At 39.8% G+C, this 24,418-nt stretch overlaps 1 protein-coding gene across 1 annotated transcript in view; it reads right to left on the bottom strand.

The window, feature by feature from the left end:
* Positions 1 to 24,418, bottom strand: part of dnajb14 (DnaJ heat shock protein family (Hsp40) member B14) — a 148,285-nt gene that overhangs the window by 86,533 nt on the left and 37,334 nt on the right. The gene's annotated exons all lie outside the window — the stretch shown is intronic.

Below are 24,418 nucleotides of genomic sequence, written 5' to 3'. Positions count from 1 at the left end.
GACAGGAAGTTTGGCCAAATAAGGAAAACTTGGTATCTATGTTCTCGGCTTGACCCAAGGAATCTATTAAGAACCGTGGAATTTCAATAGCCAGATTTATTCAAAAGTTATTAGCCTTTTTGGAAATTTTGTTATAACTTTTGACCACTAGGTGGCGCTGTCTTGAAATATTTTGGTTGCCTTCAGGGGATGGTGCTGATGACACAATCTGAGTTTCGTAATATTACACCAATGCATTTGTTTAGTATAGCATTTTATTTCACAAAACTGTATTGAAGTCAATGGGAATTTCATATTTTGTTCAATTATAGCGCCACCAAGAGGCTCAGTCCCACAATTTTTTTTACGTGTCCTCAGAGTGAGCCCATACATATGTGTGTCAATTTTGGTGAAAATATCTCAATTCGCTTCGGAGTTATAGACATTTATATGAAAAAACACGAAAAAAATGACTGACACATGACTTTGATTGGAAATTAGTACCCCTAAACATCAATATTTTCGCATTTGGGCATTGGCGTATAGCTATCGACCTATGTTTCCAAACTTCTGACGGTGGTTTCGTCTCGATCGGACTAGCGGTTTCAAAGATATAGCCAAATGTTTTTTAAGCGCTAAATCACAACGCTACACAAACCGTAAGGCGAAACCTAGCATGTTTGGTATCGTAGGACTCGGCAACGATTCAGGAGTCTAAAAAGATGAGTTTCGTGAAAATAAGTCGACCACACCCAAAGTTATAAGCATTTGAAAAAAAAAATTCACCACTAGGTGGCGCTGTTTCGAAACTTCTCAGGCTCATTCAGGGCATTGTGCTGATGACCCATACCACGTTTCGTAACAATCCGTTCATGCGTTCATAAAATACAGAATTTTAGCACAAAATTCAAAATGGCCGACAGCCAAAATGACCGATATGGTCAAATTGGATATCAGTCGACTCGGCATGTTGCCCTGAATCTAACGAGACCAATTGTATGATTTTTGGACAAACTGTTCAGAAGTTATAAGCAAAAATAGCCATTTTTCATATCTCCGGACCAGTAGGTGGCGCTGCGCCGAAACACAGCATGTAGCCTCAGGTCATGCTTGTGAGTACAAGTACCAAGTTTGGTCTGAATACGATAAACCGTTGCGGAGATACGGCCTTACGACTGTTTTTGCTAGCGCTACGTAAAATGTATTTGTGCGTTTATTGAAAACGGTTTGACGAATCCATTTGAATTCCATAACTTTTTGTCATCACTACCTGAAGATGATCTGGTTCAATTTTCGTGCAAATCGGACAAACCGTCTAGGACGAGTTCGAAAAAGTAGCTTTTTTTGAAAATTCAAGATGGCGGCCATATTTTTATGACGGCAAATGACGGCATAGGGTGCAATCGAATCGCCATGAGCTCAGGAATCAGAGGAAAAAAGAATTTCGCTGATTGGCCTTACGGTTCAAAAGTTATTAGCAAAATAAAAGTGAAACTTTGGACAGGTGGTGGCGCTAGAGGGAATGACTTAGAAACACCAAAATTGGTGTATTTAATGTTGAGACGGTCCTCTATCAGAATGTCAAACCAAAACAACTTTCCCGCAATCGGTTCTATGGGCTGCCATAGACTCCCATGGCGGAAGAATAATAATAATAAATATAGCTGCAAGCAGCAATTACCGGGGCCAAGCAGAATAAGACGACAAGACATGCCAACATGTCTGAAAGTGTCAGACCAACTGCAACAATGAGCAATTAAAGACATTTAAAGAGGATTTTAGGCGAAATGGCTGAAAAATCATGTAAAAAGTGATTCAAAATATGATTTAATGGATTGTCACTTTTGACCAAAAGGTGGCGCTGTTACGAAATTGATGTGGTGTGGTCAGAGTAAGGAGACAGTGACACATACAAAGTTTTGTGTCAATATGTCGAGGCATTGCAGATATAAAGCCTGAATAGTCATTTTGGCATCATGCCTCAACTTTGCTGCTGTGCTATACGAAAACGGTTTCATCAATCGACACGAAATCCATAACTTTTTGTCGGCACAGTCTGGAGATGATACGATTCGATTTTGGTGAAAATCGGACAAACGGTCTAGGAGGAGTTCGAAAAAGTAGGTTTTGAATGAAAATCAAGATGGCGGACAGGAAGTTTGGCCAAATAAGGAAAACTTGGTATCTATGTTCTCGGCTTGACCCAAGGAATCTATTAAGACCCGTGCCATTTCAATAGCCAGATTTATTCAAAAGTTATTAGCCTTTTTGGAAATGTTGTTATAACTTTTGACCACTAGGTGGCGCTGTCTTGAAATATTTTGGTTGCCTTCAGGGGATGGTGCTGATGACACAATCTGAGTTTCGTAATATTACACCAATGCATTTGTTTAGTATAGCATTTTATTTCACAAAACTGTATTGAAGTCAATGGGAATTTCATATTTTGTTCAATTATAGCGCCACCAAGAGGCTCAGTCCCACAATTTTTTTTACGTGTCCTCAGAGTGAGCCCATACATATGTGTGTCAATTTTGGTGAAAATATCTCAATTCGCTTCGGAGTTATAGACATTTATATGAAAAAACACGAAAAAAATGACTGACACATGACTTTGATTGGAAATTAGTACCCCTAAACATCAATATTTTCGCATTTGGGCATTGGCGTATAGCTATCGACCTATGTTTCCAAACTTCTGACGGTGGTTTCGTCTCGATCGGACTAGCGGTTTCAAAGATATAGCCAAATGTTTTTTAAGCGCTAAATCACAACGCTACACAAACCGTAATGCAAAACCTAGCATGTTTGGTATCGTAGGACTCGGCAACGATTCAGGAGTCTAAAAAGATGAGTTTCGTGAAAATAAGTCGACCACACCCAAAGTTATAAGCATTTGAAAAAAAAAATTCACCACTAGGTGGCGCTGTTTCGAAACTTCTCAGGCTCATTCAGGGCATCGTGCTGATGACCCATACCACGTTTCGTAACAATCCGTTCATGCGTTCATAAAATACAGAATTTTAGCACAAAATTCAAAATGGCCGACAGCCAAAATGACCGATATGGCAAAATTGGATATCAGTCGACTCGGCATGTTGCCCTGAATCTAACGAGACCAATTGTATGATTTTTGGACAAACTGTTCAGAAGTTATAAGCAAAAATAGCCATTTTTCATATCTCTGGACCAGTAGGTGGCGCTGCGCCGAAACACAGCATGTAGTCTCAGGTCATGCTTGTGAGTACAAGTTCCAAGTTTGGTCTGAATACGATAAACCGTTGCGGAGATACGGCCTTACGACTGTTTTTGCTAGCGCTACGTAAAATGTATTCGTGCGTTTATCGAAAACGGTTTGACGAATCCATTTGAATTCCATAACTTTTTGTCAGCACTACCTGAAGATGATCTGGTTCAATTTTCGTGCAAATCGGACAAACCGTCTAGGACGAGTTCGAAAAAGTAGCTTTTTTTGAAAATTCAAGATGGTGGCCATATTTTTATGACGGCAAATGACGTCATAGGATGCAATCGAATCGTCATGAGCTCAGGAATCAGAGGAAAAAAGAATTTCGCTGATTGGCCTTACGGTTCAAAAGTTATTAGCAAAATAAAAGTGAAACTTTGGACAGGTGGTGGCGCTAGAGGGAATGACTTAGAAACACCAAAATTAGTGTATTTAATGTTGAGAGGGTCCTCTATCAGAATGTCAAACCAAAACAAGTTTCCCACAATCGGTTCTATGGGCTGCCATAGACTCCCATGGCGGAAGAAGAAGAAGAAGAAGAATAATAATAAGAACGGGAACAGATACAATAGGTGCCTCCGCACCTTCGGTGCTTGGCCCCTAATAATAATAATAATAAGAAACGGAACAGATACAATAGGTGCCTCCGCACCTTCGGTGCTTGGCCCCTAATAATAATAATAATAATAAGAAACGGAACAGATACAATAGGTGCCTCCGCACCTTCGGTGCTTGGCCCCTAATAATAATAATAATAATAAGAAACGGAACAGATACAATAGGTGCCTCCGCACCTTCGGTGCTTGGCCCCTAAATATAGCTGCAAGCAGCCATTACCGGGGCCAAGCACAATAAGACGACAAGACATGCCGACATGTCTGAAAGTGTCAGACCAACTGCAACAATGAGCAATTAAAGACATTTAAAGAGGATTTTAGGCAAAATGCCTGAAAAATCATAGAAACAATAATTAAAAATATGATTTGATGGATTATCACTTTCGACCAATAGGTGGCGCAGTTACAAAACTGATGTGATGTGGTCAGAGTGAAGTTACAATGACACATACAAAGTTTGGTGTCAATATGTCAAGGCATTGCAGAGATAAAGCCTTAATTAATGCTATTAGCATCATGCCTCAACTTTGCTGCTGCGCTATACGAAAACGGTTTCGTCTATCGACACGAAATCCATAACTTTTAGTCGGCACGGTCTGGAGATGATACGATTCGATTTTGGTGAAAATCGGACAAACGGTCTAGGAGGAGTTCGAAAAAGTAGGTTTTGAATGAAAATCAAGATGGCGGACAAGAAGTTTGACCAAATAAGGAAAATTTGGTATCTATGTTCTCGGCTTGACCCAAGGAATCTATTAAGACCAGTGGCATTTACATAGGCCGATGTATTCAAAAGTTATTAGCAGTTTTGGAAATGTTGTTATAACTTTTGACCACTAGGTGGCGCTGTCTCTAAATATTTTGGGTACCTTCAGGGGATGGTGCTGATGGCACATTCTGAGTTTCGTAATATTACACCAATGCATTTGTTTAGTATAGCATTTTATTTCACAAAACTGCATTGAAGTCAATGGGAATTTCATGTTTTGTTCTATTATAGCGCCACCAAGAGGCTCAGTCCCACCATTTTTTTTATGTGTCCTCAGAGTGAGCCCATACATATATGTGTCGATTTTGGTGCAAAAATCTCAATTTGCTTCGGAGTTATAGACATTTATATGAAAAAACACGAAAAAAATGACTGACACATGACTTTGATTGAATATTACTACCCCTAAACATCAATATTTTCGCATTTGGGCATTGGCGTATAGCTATCGACCTATGTTTGCAAACTTCTGACGGTGGTTTCGTCTCGATCGGACAAGCGGTTTCGAAGATATAGCCAAATGTTTTTTAAGCGCTAAATCACAACGCTACACAAACCGTTAGGCGAAACCTAACATGTTTGGTATCGTTGGACTCGGCAACGATTCAGGAGTCCAATGAGATGAGTTTCGTGAAAATAAGTCGATCACACCCAAAGTTATAAGCTTTTGAAAAAAAAAATTCACCACTAGGTGGCGCTGTTACGAAACTTCTCACACTCCTTCAGGACATCGTGTTGATGACCCATACCAAGTTTCGTAACAATCTGTTCATGCGTTGTTAAAATACAGCATTTTAGCACAAAATTCAAAATGGCCGACAGTCAAAATGGCCGATATGGCAAAATTGGATATCAGTCGACTCGGCATGTCGTCCTGAATCTATCAAGACCAATTTTATGATTTTTGGACAAACTGTTCAGAAGTTATAAGCAAAAATATCCATTTTTCATATCTCCGGACCAGTAGGTGGCGCTGCGCCGAAACGCAGCATGTAGCCTCAGGTCATGCTTGTGAGTATATGTACCAAGTTTGGTCTGAATACGATAAACCGTTGCGGAGATACAGCCTTACGACTGTTTTTGCTAGGGCTACGTAAAATGTATTCGTGCGTTTATCAAAAACGGTTTGACGAATCAATTTGAATTCCATAACTTTTGGTCAGCACTGCCTGAAGATGATCTGGTTAAATTTTCGTGCAAATCGGACAAACCGTCTAGGACGAGTTCGAAAAAGTAGCTTTTTCAACCCATTAAAAATGGCGGCCATATTTATAAGCCGGAAAATGACGTCATAGGGTGCAATCGAATCGGCATGAGCTCGGGAATCAGAGGAAAAAAGAATTTTGTTGATTGGCCAAACGGTTCAAAAGTTATTAGCAAAATAAAAGTGAAATTTTGGACAGTTGGTGGCGCTAGAGGGATTGGTTTTAAGACACCAAATTTGGTATGGTGACTTTTTGGACTGTCCTCTATCATTGTGCCAAATTTCATAACTTTCCCGCAATCGGTTCTATGGGCTGCCATAGACTCCCATGGCGGAAGAAGAATAATAATAATAATAATAATAAGAACGCGAACAAAAACAATAGGTGCCTCCGCACCTTCGGTGCTTGGCCCCTAATAATAATAAGAACGCGAACAAAAACAATAGGTGCCTCCGCACCTTCGGTGCTTGGCCCCTAATAAATATAGCTGCAAGCAGCAATTACCGGGGCCAAGCAGAATAAGACGACAAGACATGCGAAAATGTCTGAAAGTGTCAGACCAACTGCAACAATGAGCAATTAAAGACATTTAAAGAGGATTTTAGGCGAAATGGCTGAAAAATCATGTAAAAAGTGATTCAAAATATGATTTAATGGATTGTCACTTTTTACCAAAAGGTGGCGCTGTTACGAAATTGATGTGGTGTGGTCAGAGTAAGGAGACAGTGACACATACAAAGTTTTGTGTCAATATGTCGAGGCATTGCAGATATAAAGCCTGAATAGTCATTTTGGCATCATGCCTCAACTTTGCTGCTGTGCTATACGAAAACGGTTTCATCAATCGACACGAAATCCATAACTTTTTGTCGGCACAGTCTGGAGATGATACGATTCGATTTTGGTGAAAATCGGACAAACGGTCTAGGAGGAGTTCGAAAAAGTAGGTTTTGAATGAAAATCAAGATGGCGGACAGGAAGTTTGGCCAAATAAGGAAAACTTGGTATCTATGTTCTCGGCTTGACCCAAGGAATCTATTAAGACCCGTGGCATTTCAATAGCCAGATTTATTCAAAAGTTATTAGCCTTTTTGGAAATTTTGTTATAACTTTTGACCACTAGGTGGCGCTGTCTTGAAATATTTTGGTTGCCTTCAGGGGATGGTGCTGATGACACAATCTGAGTTTCGTAATATTACACCAATGCATTTGTTTAGTATAGCATTTTATTTCACAAAACTGTATTGAAGTCAATGGGAATTTCATATTTTGTTCAATTATAGCGCCACCAAGAGGCTCAGTCCCACAATTTTTTTTACGTGTCCTCAGAGTGAGCCCATACATATGTGTGTCAATTTTGGTGAAAATATCTCAATTCGCTTCGGAGTTATAGACATTTATATGAAAAAACACGAAAAAAATGACTGACACATGACTTTGATTGGAAATTAGTACCCCTAAACATCAATATTTTCGCATTTGGGCATTGGCGTATAGCTATCGACCTATGTATCCAAACTTCTGACGGTGGTTTCGTCTCGATCGGACTAGCGGTTTCAAAGATATAGCCAAATGTTTTTTAAGCGCTAAATCACAACGCTACACAAACCGTAAGGCAAAACCTAGCATGTTTGGTATCGTAGGACTCGGCAACGATTCAGGAGTCTAAAAAGATGAGTTTCGTGAAAATAAGTTGACCACACCCAAAGTTATAAGCATTTGAAAAAAAAAATTCACCACTAGGTGGCGCTGTTTCGAAACTTCTCAGGCTCATTCAGGGCATTGTGCTGATGACCCATACCACGTTTCGTAACAATCCGTTCATGCGTTCATAAAATACAGAATTTTAGCACAAAATTCAAAATGGCCGACAGCCAAAATGACCGATATGGTCAAATTGGATATCAGTCGACTCGGCATGTTGCCCTGAATCTAACGAGACCAATTGTATGATTTTTGGAAAAACTGTTCAGAAGTTATAAGCAAAAATAGCCATTTTTCATATCTCCGGACCAGTAGGTGGCGCTGCGCCGAAACACAGCATGTAGCCTCAGGTCATGCTTGTGAGTACAAGTACCAAGTTTGGTCTGAATACGATAAACCGTTGCGGAGATACAGCCTTACGACTGTTTTTGCTAGCGCTACGTAAAATGTATTTGTGCGTTTATTGAAAACGGTTTGACGAATCCATTTGAATTCCATAACTTTTTGTCAGCACTACCTGAAGATGATCTGGTTCAATTTTCGTGCAAATCGGACAAACCGTCTAGGACGAGTTCGAAAAAGTAGCTTTTTTTGAAAATTCAAGATGGCGGCCATATTTTTATGACGGCAAATGACGTCATAGGGTGAAATCGAATCGCCATGAGCTCAGGAATCAGAGGAAAAAAGAATTTCGCTGATTGGCCTTACGGTTCAAAAGTTATTAGCAAAATAAAAGTGAAACTTTGGACAGGTGGTGGCGCTAGAGGGAATGACTTAGAAACACCAAAATTGGTGTATTTAATGTTGAGACGGTCCTCTATCAGAATGTCAAACCAAAACAACTTTCCCGCAATCGGTTCTATGGGCTGCCATAGACTCCCATGGCGGAAGAATAATAATAATAATAATAATAATAAATATAGCTGCAAGCAGCAATTACCGGGGCCAAGCAGAATAAGACGACAAGACATGCCAACATGTCTGAAAGTGTCAGACCAACTGCAACAATGAGCAATTAAAGACATTTAAAGAGGATTTTAGGCGAAATGGCTGAAAAATCATGTAAAAAGTGATTCAAAATATGATTTAATGGATTGTCACTTTTGACCAAAAGGTGGCGCTGTTACGAAATTGATGTGGTGTGGTCAGAGTAAGGAGACAGTGACACATACAAAGTTTTGTGTCAATATGTCGAGGCATTGCAGATATAAAGCCTGAATAGTCATTTTGGCATCATGCCTCAACTTTGCTGCTGTGCTATACGAAAACGGTTTCATCAATCGACACGAAATCCATAACTTTTTGTCGGCACAGTCTGGAGATGATACGATTCGATTTTGGTGAAAATCGGACAAACGGTCTAGGAGGAGTTCGAAAAAGTAGGTTTTGAATGAAAATCAAGATGGCGGACAGGAAGTTTGGCCAAATAAGGAAAACTTGGTATCTATGTTCTCGGCTTGACCCAAGGAATCTATTAAGACCCGTGCCATTTCAATAGCCAGATTTATTCAAAAGTTATTAGCCTTTTTGGAAATGTTGTTATAACTTTTGACCACTAGGTGGCGCTGTCTTGAAATATTTTGGTTGCCTTCAGGGGATGGTGCTGATGACACAATCTGAGTTTCGTAATATTACACCAATGCATTTGTTTAGTATAGCATTTTATTTCACAAAACTGTATTGAAGTCAATGGGAATTTCATATTTTGTTCAATTATAGCGCCACCAAGAGGCTCAGTCCCACAATTTTTTTTACGTGTCCTCAGAGTGAGCCCATACATATGTGTGTCAATTTTGGTGAAAATATCTCAATTCGCTTCGGAGTTATAGACATTTATATGAAAAAACACGAAAAAAATGACTGACACATGACTTTGATTGGAAATTAGTACCCCTAAACATCAATATTTTCGCATTTGGGCATTGGCGTATAGCTATCGACCTATGTTTCCAAACTTCTGACGGTGGTTTCGTCTCGATCGGACTAGCGGTTTCAAAGATATAGCCAAATGTTTTTTAAGCGCTAAATCACAACGCTACACAAACCGTAATGCAAAACCTAGCATGTTTGGTATCGTAGGACTCGGCAACGATTCAGGAGTCTAAAAAGATGAGTTTCGTGAAAATAAGTCGACCACACCCAAAGTTATAAGCATTTGAAAAAAAAAATTCACCACTAGGTGGCGCTGTTTCGAAACTTCTCAGGCTCATTCAGGGCATCGTGCTGATGACCCATACCACGTTTCGTAACAATCCGTTCATGCGTTCATAAAATACAGAATTTTAGCACAAAATTCAAAATGGCCGACAGCCAAAATGACCGATATGGCAAAATTGGATATCAGTCGACTCGGCATGTTGCCCTGAATCTAACGAGACCAATTGTATGATTTTTGGACAAACTGTTCAGAAGTTATAAGCAAAAATAGCCATTTTTCATATCTCTGGACCAGTAGGTGGCGCTGCGCCGAAACACAGCATGTAGTCTCAGGTCATGCTTGTGAGTACAAGTTCCAAGTTTGGTCTGAATACGATAAACCGTTGCGGAGATACGGCCTTACGACTGTTTTTGCTAGCGCTACGTAAAATGTATTCGTGCGTTTATCGAAAACGGTTTGACGAATCCATTTGAATTCCATAACTTTTTGTCAGCACTACCTGAAGATGATCTGGTTCAATTTTCGTGCAAATCGGACAAACCGTCTAGGACGAGTTCGAAAAAGTAGCTTTTTTTGAAAATTCAAGATGGTGGCCATATTTTTATGACGGCAAATGACGTCATAGGATGCAATCGAATCGTCATGAGCTCAGGAATCAGAGGAAAAAAGAATTTCGCTGATTGGCCTTACGGTTCAAAAGTTATTAGCAAAATAAAAGTGAAACTTTGGACAGGTGGTGGCGCTAGAGGGAATGACTTAGAAACACCAAAATTAGTGTATTTAATGTTGAGAGGGTCCTCTATCAGAATGTCAAACCAAAACAAGTTTCCCACAATCGGTTCTATGGGCTGCCATAGACTCCCATGGCGGAAGAAGAAGAAGAAGAAGAATAATAATAAGAACGGGAACAGATACAATAGGTGCCTCCGCACCTTCGGTGCTTGGCCCCTAATAATAATAATAATAAGAAACGGAACAGATACAATAGGTGCCTCCGCACCTTCGGTGCTTGGCCCCTAATAATAATAATAATAATAAGAAACGGAACAGATACAATAGGTGCCTCCGCACCTTCGGTGCTTGGCCCCTAATAATAATAATAATAATAAGAAACGGAACAGATACAATAGGTGCCTCCGCACCTTCGGTGCTTGGCCCCTAAATATAGCTGCAAGCAGCCATTACCGGGGCCAAGCACAATAAGACGACAAGACATGCCGACATGTCTGAAAGTGTCAGACCAACTGCAACAATGAGCAATTAAAGACATTTAAAGAGGATTTTAGGCAAAATGCCTGAAAAATCATAGAAACAATAATTAAAAATATGATTTGATGGATTATCACTTTCGACCAATAGGTGGCGCAGTTACAAAACTGATGTGATGTGGTCAGAGTGAAGTTACAATGACACATACAAAGTTTGGTGTCAATATGTCAAGGCATTGCAGAGATAAAGCCTTAATTAATGCTATTAGCATCATGCCTCAACTTTGCTGCTGCGCTATACGAAAACGGTTTCGTCTATCGACACGAAATCCATAACTTTTAGTCGGCACGGTCTGGAGATGATACGATTCGATTTTGGTGAAAATCGGACAAACGGTCTAGGAGGAGTTCGAAAAAGTAGGTTTTGAATGAAAATCAAGATGGCGGACAAGAAGTTTGACCAAATAAGGAAAATTTGGTATCTATGTTCTCGGCTTGACCCAAGGAATCTATTAAGACCAGTGGCATTTACATAGGCCGATGTATTCAAAAGTTATTAGCAGTTTTGGAAATGTTGTTATAACTTTTGACCACTAGGTGGCGCTGTCTCTAAATATTTTGGGTACCTTCAGGGGATGGTGCTGATGGCACATTCTGAGTTTCGTAATATTACACCAATGCATTTGTTTAGTATAGCATTTTATTTCACAAAACTGCATTGAAGTCAATGGGAATTTCATGTTTTGTTCTATTATAGCGCCACCAAGAGGCTCAGTCCCACCATTTTTTTTATGTGTCCTCAGAGTGAGCCCATACATATATGTGTCGATTTTGGTGCAAAAATCTCAATTTGCTTCGGAGTTATAGACATTTATATGAAAAAACACGAAAAAAATGACTGACACATGACTTTGATTGAATATTACTACCCCTAAACATCAATATTTTCGCATTTGGGCATTGGCGTATAGCTATCGACCTATGTTTGCAAACTTCTGACGGTGGTTTCGTCTCGATCGGACAAGCGGTTTCGAAGATATAGCCAAATGTTTTTTAAGCGCTAAATCACAACGCTACACAAACCGTTAGGCGAAACCTAACATGTTTGGTATCGTTGGACTCGGCAACGATTCAGGAGTCCAATGAGATGAGTTTCGTGAAAATAAGTCGATCACACCCAAAGTTATAAGCTTTTGAAAAAAAAAATTCACCACTAGGTGGCGCTGTTACGAAACTTCTCACACTCCTTCAGGACATCGTGTTGATGACCCATACCAAGTTTCGTAACAATCTGTTCATGCGTTGTTAAAATACAGCATTTTAGCACAAAATTCAAAATGGCCGACAGTCAAAATGGCCGATATGGCAAAATTGGATATCAGTCGACTCGGCATGTCGTCCTGAATCTATCAAGACCAATTTTATGATTTTTGGACAAACTGTTCAGAAGTTATAAGCAAAAATATCCATTTTTCATATCTCCGGACCAGTAGGTGGCGCTGCGCCGAAACGCAGCATGTAGCCTCAGGTCATGCTTGTGAGTATATGTACCAAGTTTGGTCTGAATACGATAAACCGTTGCGGAGATACAGCCTTACGACTGTTTTTGCTAGGGCTACGTAAAATGTATTCGTGCGTTTATCAAAAACGGTTTGACGAATCAATTTGAATTCCATAACTTTTGGTCAGCACTGCCTGAAGATGATCTGGTTAAATTTTCGTGCAAATCGGACAAACCGTCTAGGACGAGTTCGAAAAAGTAGCTTTTTCAACCCATTAAAAATGGCGGCCATATTTATAAGCCGGAAAATGACGTCATAGGGTGCAATCGAATCGGCATGAGCTCGGGAATCAGAGGAAAAAAGAATTTTGTTGATTGGCCAAACGGTTCAAAAGTTATTAGCAAAATAAAAGTGAAATTTTGGACAGTTGGTGGCGCTAGAGGGATTGGTTTTAAGACACCAAATTTGGTATGGTGACTTTTTGGACTGTCCTCTATCATTGTGCCAAATTTCATAACTTTCCCGCAATCGGTTCTATGGGCTGCCATAGACTCCCATGGCGGAAGAAGAATAATAATAATAATAATAATAAGAACGCGAACAAAAACAATAGGTGCCTCCGCACCTTCGGTGCTTGGCCCCTAATAATAAGAAACGGAACAGATACAATAGGTGCCTCCGCACCTTCGGTGCTTGGCCCCTAAATATAGCTGCAAGCAGCAATTACCGGGGCCAAGCAGAATAAGACGACAAGACATGCGAAAATGTCTGAAAGTGTCAGACCAACTGCAACAATGAGCAATTAAAGACATTTAAAGAGGATTTTAGGCGAAATGGCTGAAAAATCATGTAAAAAGTGATTCAAAATATGATTTAATGGATTGTCACTTTTGACCAAAAGGTGGCGCTGTTACGAAATTGATGTGGTGTGGTCAGAGTAAGGAGACAGTGACACATACAAAGTTTTGTGTCAATATGTCGAGGCATTGCAGATATAAAGCCTGAATAGTCATTTTGGCATCATGCCTCAACTTTGCTGCTGTGCTATACGAAAACGGTTTCATCAATCGACACGAAATCCATAACTTTTTGTCGGCACAGTCTGGAGATGATACGATTCGATTTTGGTGAAAATCGGACAAACGGTCTAGGAGGAGTTCGAAAAAGTAGGTTTTGAATGAAAATCAAGATGGCGGACAGGAAGTTTGGCCAAATAAGGAAAACTTGGTATCTATGTTCTCGGCTTGACCCAAGGAATCTATTAAGACCCGTGGCATTTCAATAGCCAGATTTATTCAAAAGTTATTAGCCTTTTTGGAAATTTTGTTATAACTTTTGACCACTAGGTGGCGCTGTCTTGAAATATTTTGGTTGCCTTCAGGGGATGGTGCTGATGACACAATCTGAGTTTCGTAATATTACACCAATGCATTTGTTTAGTATAGCATTTTATTTCACAAAACTGTATTGAAGTCAATGGGAATTTCATATTTTGTTCAATTATAGCGCCACCAAGAGGCTCAGTCCCACAATTTTTTTTACGTGTCCTCAGAGTGAGCCCATACATATGTGTGTCAATTTTGGTGAAAATATCTCAATTCGCTTCAGAGTTATAGACATTTATATGAAAAAACACGAAAAAAATGACTGACACATGACTTTGATTGGAAATTAGTACCCCTAAACATCAATATTTTCGCATTTGGGCATTGGCGTATAGCTATCGACCTATGTTTCCAAACTTCTGACGGTGGTTTCGTCTCGATCGGACTAGCGGTTTCAAAGATATAGCCAAATGTTTTTTAAGCGCTAAATCACAACGCTACACAAACCGTAAGGCAAAACCTAGCATGTTTGGTATCGTAGGACTCGGCAACGATTCAGGAGTCTAAAAAGATGAGTTTCGTGAAAATAAGTTGACCACACCCAAAGTTATAAGCATTTGAAAAAAAAAATTCACCACTAGGTGGCGCTGTTTCGAAACTTCTCAGGCTCATTCAGGGCATTGTGCTGATGACCCATACCACGTTTCGTAACAATCCGTTCATGCGTTCATAAAATACAGAATTTTAGCACAAAATTCAAAATGGCCGACAGCCAAAATGACCGATATGGTCAAATTGGATATCAGTCGACTCGGCATGTTGCCCTGAATCTAACGAGACCAATTGTATGATTTTTGGAAAAACTGTTCAGAAGTTATAAGCAAAAATAGCCATTTTTCATATCTCCGGACCAGTAGGTGGCGCTGCGCCGAAACACAGCATGTAGCCTCAGGTCATGCTTGTGAGTACAAGTACCAAGTTTGGTCTGAATACGATAAACCGTTGCGGAGATACAGCCTTACGACTGTTTTTGCTAGCGCTACGTAAAATGTATTTGTGCGTTTATTGAAAACGGTTTGACGAATCCATTTGAATTCCATAACTTTTTGTCAGCACTACCTGAAGATGATCTGGTTCAATTTTCGTGCAAATCGGACAAACCGTCTAGGACGAGTTCGAAAAAGTAGCTTTTTTTGAAAATTCAAGATGGCGGCCATATTTTTATGACGGCAAATGACGTCATAGGGTGAAATCGAATCGCCATGAGCTCAGGAATCAGAGGAAAAAAGAATTTCGCTGATTGGCCTTACGGTTCAAAAGTTATTAGCAAAATAAAAGTGAAACTTTGGACAGGTGGTGGCGCTAGAGGGAATGACTTAGAAACACCAAAATTGGTGTATTTAATGTTGAGACGGTCCTCTATCAGAATGTCAAACCAAAACAACTTTCCCGCAATCGGTTCTATGGGCTGCCATAGACTCCCATGGCGGAAGAATAATAATAATAAATATAGCTGCAAGCAGCAATTACCGGGGCCAAGCAGAATAAGACGACAAGACATGCCAACATGTCTGAAAGTGTCAGACCAACTGCAACAATGAGCAATTAAAGACATTTAAAGAGGATTTTAGGCGAAATGGCTGAAAAATCATGTAAAAAGTTATTCAAAATATGATTTAATGGATTGTTACTTTTGACCAAAAGGTGGCGCTGTTACGAAATTGATGTGGTGTGGTCAGAGTAAGGAGACAGTGACACATACAAAGTTTTGTGTCAATATGTCGAGGCATTGCAGAGATAAAGCCTGAATAATGCTTTTAGCATCATGCCTCAACTTTGCTGCTGCGCTATACGAAAACGGTTTCGTCAATCGACACGAAATCCATAACTTTTAGTCGGCACAGTCTGGAGATGATATGATTCGATTTTGGTGAAAATCGGACAAACGGTGTGGGAGGAGTTCGAAAAAGTAGATTGTGAATGAAAATAGCATTTTATTTCACAAAACTGTATTGAAGTCAATGGGAATTTCATGTTTTGTTCTGTTATAGCGCCACCAAGAGGCTCAGTCCCACAATTTTTTTTACGTGTCCTCAGAGTGAGCCCATGCATATGTGTGTCAGTTTTGGTGAAAATATCTCAATTCGCTTTAGAGTTATAGACATTTATATGAAAAAACACGTAAAAAATGACTGACACATGACTTTGTTTGAATTTTACTACCCCTAAACATCAATATTTTCGCATTTGGGCATTGGCGTATAGCTATCGACCTATGTTTCCAAACATCTGACGATGGTTTCGTCTCGATCGGACAAACGGTTTCGAAGATATAGCCTAATGTTTTTTAAGCGCTAAATCACAACGCTACACAAACCGTAAGGCGAAACCTAGCATGTTTGGTATTGTAGGACTCGGCAAGGTTTCAGGAGACTAATTAGACTAGTCTTGTGAAAATAAGTCGACCACACCCAAAGTTATAAGCGTTTGAAAAAAAAAATTCACCACTAGGTGGCGCTGTTTCGAAACTTCTCAGGCTCATTCAGGGCATTGTGCTGATGATCCATACCACGTTTCGTAACAATCCGTTCATGCGTTCATAAAATACAGAATTTTAGCACAAAATTCAAAATGGCCGACAGCCAAAATGACCGATATGGTAAAATTGGATATCAGTCGACTCGGCATGTTGCCCTGAATCTAACGAGACCAATTTTATGATTTTTGGACAAATTGTTCAGAAGTTATAAGCAAAAATAGCCATTTTTCATATCTCCGGACCAGTAGGTGGCGCTGCGCCGAAACGCAGCATGTTGCCTCAGGTCATGCTTGTGAGTACATGTACCAAGTTTGGTCTGAATACGATAAACCGTTGCGGAGAAACAGCCTTACGACTGTTTTTGCTAGCGCTACGTAAAATGTATTCGTGCGTTTATCGAAAACGGTTTGACGAATCAATTTGAATTCCATAACTTTTGGTCAGCACTGCCTGAAGATGATCTGGTTAAATTTTCGTGCAAATCGGACAAACCGTCTAGGACGAGTTCGAAAAAGTATATTTTTCAGAAAATTCAAAATGGCGGCCATATTTATATGACGGAAAATGACGTCATAGGGTGCAATCGAATCGGCATGAGCTCAGGAATCAGAAGAAAAAAGAATTTTGTTGATTGGCCTTACGGTTCAAAAGTTATTAGCAAAATAAAAGTGAAACTTTGGACAGGTGGTGGCGCTAGAGGGAATGACTTAGAAACACAAAAATTGGTGTATTTAATGTTGGGACTGTCCTCTATCAGAATGTCAAACCAAAACAACTTTCCCGCAATCGGTTCTATGGGCTGCCATAGACGCCCAGTCGGAAGAAGAATAATAATAATAAATATAGCTGCAAGCAGCCATTACCGGGGCCAAGCAGAATAAGACGACAAGACATGCCAACATGTCTGAAAGTGTCAGACCAACTGCAACAATGAGCAATAAAGACATTTAAAGAGGATTTTAGGCAAAATGCCTGAAAAATCATAGAAACAATAATTAAAAATATGATTTGATGGATTATCACTTTCGACCAATAGGTGGCGCAGTTACAAAACTGATGTGATGTGGTCAGAATGAAGTTACAATGACACATACAAAGTTTGGTGTCAATATTTCAAGGCATTGCAGAGATAAAGCCTTAATTAGTGCTATTAGCATCATGTCTCAACTTTGCTGCTGCGCTATACGAAAACGGTTTCGTCTATCGACACGAAATCCATAACTTTTAGTCGGCACAGTCTGGAGATGATACGATTCGATTTTGGTGAAAATCGGACAAACGGTCTAGGAGGAGTTCGAAAAAGTAGGTTTTGAATGAAAATCAAGATGGCGGACAAGAAGTTTGACCAAATAAGGAAAATTTGGTATATATGTTCTCGGCTTGATCCAAGGAATCTATTAAGACCAGTGGTATTTAAATAGGCCGATGTATTCAAAAGTTATTAGCAGTTTTGGAAATGCTATTATAACTTTTGACCACTAGGTGACGCTGTCTCTAAATATTTTGGGTACCTTCAGGGGATGGTGCTGATGGCACAATCTGAGTTTCGTAATATTACACCAATGCATTTGTTAAGTATAGCATTTTATTTCACAAAACTGCATTGAAGTCAATGGGAATTTCATGTTTTGTTCTATTATAGCGCCACCAAGAGGCTCAGTCCCACCATTTTTTTTATGTGTCCTCAGAGTGAGCCCATACATATATGTGTCGATTTTGGTGCAAAAATCTCAATTTGCTTCGGAGTTATAGACATTTATATGAAAAAACACGTAAAAAATGACTGACACATGACTTTGATTGAATATTACTACCCCTAAACATCAATATTTTCGCATTTGGGCATTGGCGTATAGCTATCGACCTATGTTTCCAAACTTCTGACGGTGGTTTCGTCTCGATCGGACAAACGGTTTCGAAGATATAGCCTAATGTTTTTTAAGCGCTAAATCACAACGCTACACAAACCGTAAGGCGAAACCTAGCATGTTTGGTATCGTTGGACTCGGCAACGATTCAGGAGTCTAAGGAGATGAGTTTCGTGAAAATACGTCGACCACACCCAAAGTTATAAGCATTTGAAAAAAAAAATTCACCACTAGGTGGCGCTGTTTCGAAACTTCTCACACTTCTTCAAGACATCGTGCTGATGACCCATACCAAGATTTGTAACAATCCGTTCATGCGTTGTTAAAATACAGCATTTTAGCACAAAATTCAAAATGGCCGACAGCCAAAATGACCGATATGGTCAAATTGGATATCAGTCGACTCGGCATGTTGCCCTGAATCTAACGAGACCAATTGTATGATTTTTGGACAAACTGTTCAGAAGTTATAAGCAAAAATAGCCATTTTTCATATCTCCGGACCAGTAGGTGGCGCTGCGCCGAAACACAGCATGTAGCCTCAGGTCATGCTTGTGAGTACAAGTACCAAGTTTGGTCTGAATACGATAAACCGTTGCGGAGATACGGCCTTACGACTGTTTTTGCTAGCGCTACGTAAAATGTATTTGTGCGTTTATCGAAAACGGTTTGACGAATCCATTTGAATTCCATAACTTTTTGTCAGCACTACCTGAAGATGATCTGGTTCAATTTTCGTGCAAATCGGACAAACCGTCTAGGACGAGTTCGAAAAAGTAGCTTTTTTTGAAAATTCAAGATGGCGGCCATATTTTTATGACGGCAAATGACGTCATAGGGTGCAATCGAATCGCCATGAGCTCAGGAATCAGAGGAAAAAAGAATTTCGCTGATTGGCCTTACGGTTCAAAAGTTATTAGCAAAATAAAAGTGAAACTTTGGACAGGTGGTGGCGCTAGAGGGAATGACTTAGAAACACCAAAATTGGTGTATTTAATGTTGAGACGGTCCTCTATCAGAATGTCAAACCAAAACAACTTTCCCGCAATCGGTTCTATGGGCTGCCATAGACTCCCATGGCGGAAGAATAATAATAATAAATATAGCTGCAAGCAGCAATTACCGGGGCCAAGCAGAATAAGACGACAAGACATGCCAACATGTCTGAAAGTGTCAGACCAACTGCAACAATGAGCAATTAAAGACATTTAAAGAGGATTTTAGGCGAAATGGCTGAAAAATCATGTAAAAAGTGATTCAAAATATGATTTAATGGATTGTCACTTTTGACCAAAAGGTGGCGCTGTTACGAAATTGATGTGGTGTGGTCAGAGTAAGGAGACAGTGACACATACAAAGTTTTGTGTCAATATGTCGAGGCATTGCAGATATAAAGCCTGAATAGTCATTTTGGCATCATGCCTCAACTTTACAGCTGTGCTATACGAAAACGGTTTCATCAATCGACACGAAATCCATAACTTTTTGTCGGCACAGTCTGGAGATGATACGATTCGATTTTGGTGAAAATCGGACAAACGGTCTAGGAGGAGTTCGAAAAAGTAGGTTTTGAATGAAAATCAAGATGGCGGACAGGAAGTTTGGCCAAATAAGGAAAACTTGGTATCTATGTTCTCGGCTTGACCCAAGGAATCTATTAAGACCCGTGGCATTTCAATAGCCAGATTTATTCAAAAGTTATTAGCCTTTTTGGAAATTTTGTTATAACTTTTGACCACTAGGTGGCGCTGTCTTGAAATATTTTGGTTGCCTTCAGGGGATGGTGCTGATGACACATTCTGAGTTTGGTAATATTACACCAATGCATTTGTTTAGTATAGCATTTTATTTCACAAAACTGTATTGAAGTCAATGGGAATTCCATGTTTTGTTCTATTATAGCGCCACCAAGAGGCTCAGTCCCACCATTTTTTTTATGTGTCCTCAGAGTGAGCCCATACATATATGTGTCGATTTTGGTGCAAAAATCTCAATTTGCTTCGGAGTTATAGACATTTATATGAAAAAACACGTAAAAAATGACTGACACATGACTTTGATTGAATATTACTACTCCTAAACATCAATATTTTCGCATTTGGGCATTGGCGTATAGCTATCGACCTATGTTTCCAAACTTCTGACGGTGGTTTCGTCTCGATCGGACAAGCGGTTTCGAAGATATAGCCTAATGTTTTTTAAGCGCTAAATCACAACGCTACACAAACCGTTAGGCGAAACCTAACATGTTTGGTATCGTTGGACTCGGCAACGATTCAGGAGTCCAATGAGATGAGTTTCGTGAAAATAAGTCGATCACACCCAAAGTTATAAGCATTTGAAAAAAAAAATTCACCACTAGGTGGCGCTGTTACGAAACTTCTCACACTCCTTCAGGACATCGTGTTGATGACCCATACCAAGTTTCGTAACAATCCGTTCATGCGTTGTTAAAATACAGCATTTTAGCACAAAATTCAAAATGGCCGACAGTCAAAATGGCCGATATGGTAAAATTGGATATCAGTCGACTCGGAATGTTGCCCTGAATCTAACGAGACCAATTTTATGATTTTTGGACAAACTGTTCAGAAGTTATAAGCAAAAATAGCCATTTTTCATATCTCCGGACCTGTAGGTGGCGCTGTGCCGAAACGCAGCATGTAGCCTCAGGTCATGCTTGTGAGTACATGTACCAAGTTTGGTCTGAATACGATAAACCGTTGCGGAGATACAGCCTTACGACTGTTTTTGCAAGCGCTACGTAAAATTTGTTCGAGAGTTTATCGAAAACGGTTTGACGAATCAACAAGATTTTAATAACTTTTTGTCACCCCTGCCTGAAGATGATCCGATTCAATTTTCGTGCAAATCGGACAAACCGTCTAGGACGAGTTCGATAAAGTACCTTTTTAGGAAAATTCAAAATGGCGGCCATGTTTTTATGACGGAAAATGACGATATAGGGTGCAATCGAATCGTCATGAGCTCAGGAATCAGAGGAAAAAAGGATTTCGCTGATTGGCCTTACGGTTCAAAAGTTATTAGCAAAGTAAAAGTGAAACTTTGGACAGGTGGTGGCGCTAGAGGGAATGACTTAGACACACCAAAATTGGTGTACTTAATGTTGGGACTGTCCTCTATCAGAATGTCAAACCAAAACAACTTTCCCGCAATCGGTTCTATGGGCTGCCATAGACTCCCATGGCGGAAGAAGAAGAATAATAATAATAAGAACGGGAACAGATACAATAGGTGCCTCCGCACCTTCGGTGCTTGGCCCCTAATAATAATAATAATAAGAAACGGAACAGATACAATAGGTGCCTCCGCACCTTCGGTGCTTGGCCCCTAATAATAAATATAGCTGCAAGCAGCAATTACCGGGGCCAAGCAGAATAAGACGACAAGACATGCCAACATGTCTGAAAGTGTCAGACCAACTGCAACAATGAGCAATTAAAGACATTTAAAGAGGATTTTAGGCGAAATGGCTGAAAAATCATGTAAAAAGTGATTCAAAATATGATTTAATGGATTGTCACTTTTGACCAAAAGGTGGCGCTGTTACGAAATTGATGTGGTGTGGTCAGAGTAAGGAGACAGTGACACATACAAAGTTTTGTGTCAATATGTCGAGGCATTGCAGATATAAAGCCTGAATAGTCATTTTGGCATCATGCCTCAACTTTGCTGCTGTGCTATACGAAAACGGTTTCATCAATCGACACGAAATCCATAACTTTTTGTCGGCACAGTCTGGAGATGATACGATTCGATTTTGGTGAAAATCGGACAAACGGTCTAGGAGGAGTTCGAAAAAGTAGGTTTTGAATGAAAATCAAGATGGCGGACAGGAAGTTTGGCCAAATAAGGAAAACTTGGTATCTATGTTCTCGGCTTGACCCAAGGAATCTATTAAGACCCGTGGCATTTCAATAGCCAGATTTATTCAAAAGTTATTAGCCTTTTTGGAAATTTTGTTATAACTTTTGACCACTAGGTGGCGCTGTCTTGAAATATTTTGGTTGCCTTCAGGGGATGGTGCTGATGACACAATCTGAGTTTCGTAATATTACACCAATGCATTTGTTTAGTATAGCATTTTATTTCACAAAACTGTATTGAAGTCAATGGGAATTTCATATTTTGTTCAATTATAGCGCCACCAAGAGGCTCAGTCCCACAATTTTTTTTACGTGTCCTCAGAGTGAGCCCATACATATGTGTGTCAATTTTGGTGAAAAAATCTCAATTCGCTTCGGAGTTATAGACATTTATATGAAAAAACACGAAAAAAATGACTGACACATGACTTTGATTGTAAATTAGTACCCCTAAACATCAATATTTTCGCATTTGGGCATTGGCGTATAGCTATCGACCTATGTTTCCAAACTTCTGACGGTGGTTTCGTCTCGATCGGACTAGCGGTTTCAAAGATATAGCCAAATGTTTTTTAAGCGCTAAATCACAACGCTACACAAACCGTAAGGTGAAACCTAGCATGTTTGGTATCGTAGGACTCGGCAACGATTCAGGAGTCTAAAAAGATGAGTTTCGTGAAAATAAGTCGACCACACCCAAAGTTATAAGCATTTGAAAAAAAAAATTCACCACTAGGTGGCGCTGTTTCGAAACTTCTCAGGCTCATTCAGGGCATTGTGCTGATGACCCATACCACGTTTCGTAACAATCCGTTCATGCGTTCATAAAATACAGAATTTTAGCACAAAATTCAAAATGGCCGACAGCCAAAATGACCGATATGGTCAAATTGGATATCAGTCGACTCGGCATGTTGCCCTGAATCTAACGAGACCAATTTTATGATTTTTGGACAAACTGTTCAGAAGTTATAAGCAAAAATAGCCATTTTTCATATCTCCGGACCAGTAGGTGGCGCTGCGCCGAAACACAGCATGTAGCCTCAGGTCATGCTTGTGAGTACAAGTACCAAGTTTGGTCTGAATACGATAAACCGTTGCGGAGATACGGCCTTACGACTGTTTTTGCTAGCGCTACGTAAAATGTATTTGTGCGTTTATTGAAAACGGTTTGACGAATCCATTTGAATTCCATAACTTTTTGTCAGCACTACCTGAAGATGATCTGGTTCAATTTTCGTGCAAATCGGACAAACCGTCTAGGACGAGTTCGAAAAAGTAGCTTTTTTTGAAAATTCAAGATGGCGGCCATATTTTTATGACGGCAAATGACGTCATAGGGTGCAATCGAATCGCCATGAGCTCAGGAATCAGAGGAAAAAAGAATTTCGCTGATTGGCCTTACGGTTCAAAAGTTATTAGCAAAATAAAAGTGAAACTTTGGACAGGTGGTGGCGCTAGAGGGAATGACTTAGAAACACCAAAATTGGTGTATTTAATGTTGAGACGGTCCTCTATCAGAATGTCAAACCAAAACAACTTTCCCGCAATCGGTTCTATGGGCTGCCATAGACTCCCATGGCGGAAGAATAATAATAATAATAATAATAATAATAATAATAAGAAACGGAACAGATACAATAGGTGCCTCCGCACCTTCGGTGCTTGGCCCCTAATAATAACAAGCAGCAATTACCGGGGCCAAGCAGAATAAGACGACAAGACATGCCAACATGTCTGAAAGTGTCAGACCAACTGCAACAATGAGCAATTAAAGACATTTAAAGAGGATTTTAGGCGAAATGGCTGAAAAATCATGTAAAAAGTGATTCAAAATATGATTTAATGGATTGTCACTTTTGACCAAAAGGTGGCGCTGTTACGAAATTGATGTGGTGTGGTCAGAGTAAGGAGACAGTGACACATACAAAGTTTTGTGTCAATATGTCGAGGCATTGCAGATATAAAGCCTGAATAGTCATTTTGGCATCATGCCTCAACTTTACAGCTGTGCTATACGAAAACGGTTTCATCAATCGACACGAAATCCATAACTTTTTGTCGGCACAGTCTGGAGATGATACGATTCGATTTTGGTGAAAATCGGACAAACGGTCTAGGAGGAGTTCGAAAAAGTAGGTTTTGAATGAAAATCAAGATGGCGGACAGGAAGTTTGGCCAAATAAGGAAAACTTGGTATCTATGTTCTCGGCTTGACCCAAGGAATCTATTAAGACCCGTGGCATTTCAATAGCCAGATTTATTCAAAAGTTATTAGCCTTTTTGGAAATTTTGTTATAACTTTTGACCACTAGGTGGCGCTGTCTTGAAATATTTTGGTTGCCTTCAGGGGATGGTGCTGATGACACATTCTGAGTTTGGTAATATTACACCAATGCATTTGTTTAGT

The sequence above is a fragment of the Abramis brama genome (assembly GCF_963993115.1).
Source record: "Abramis brama genome assembly, chromosome: 2".
NCBI lineage: Eukaryota > Metazoa > Chordata > Actinopteri > Cypriniformes > Leuciscidae > Abramis > Abramis brama.
This window is presented reverse-complemented; position numbering and strand designations above follow the sequence as displayed.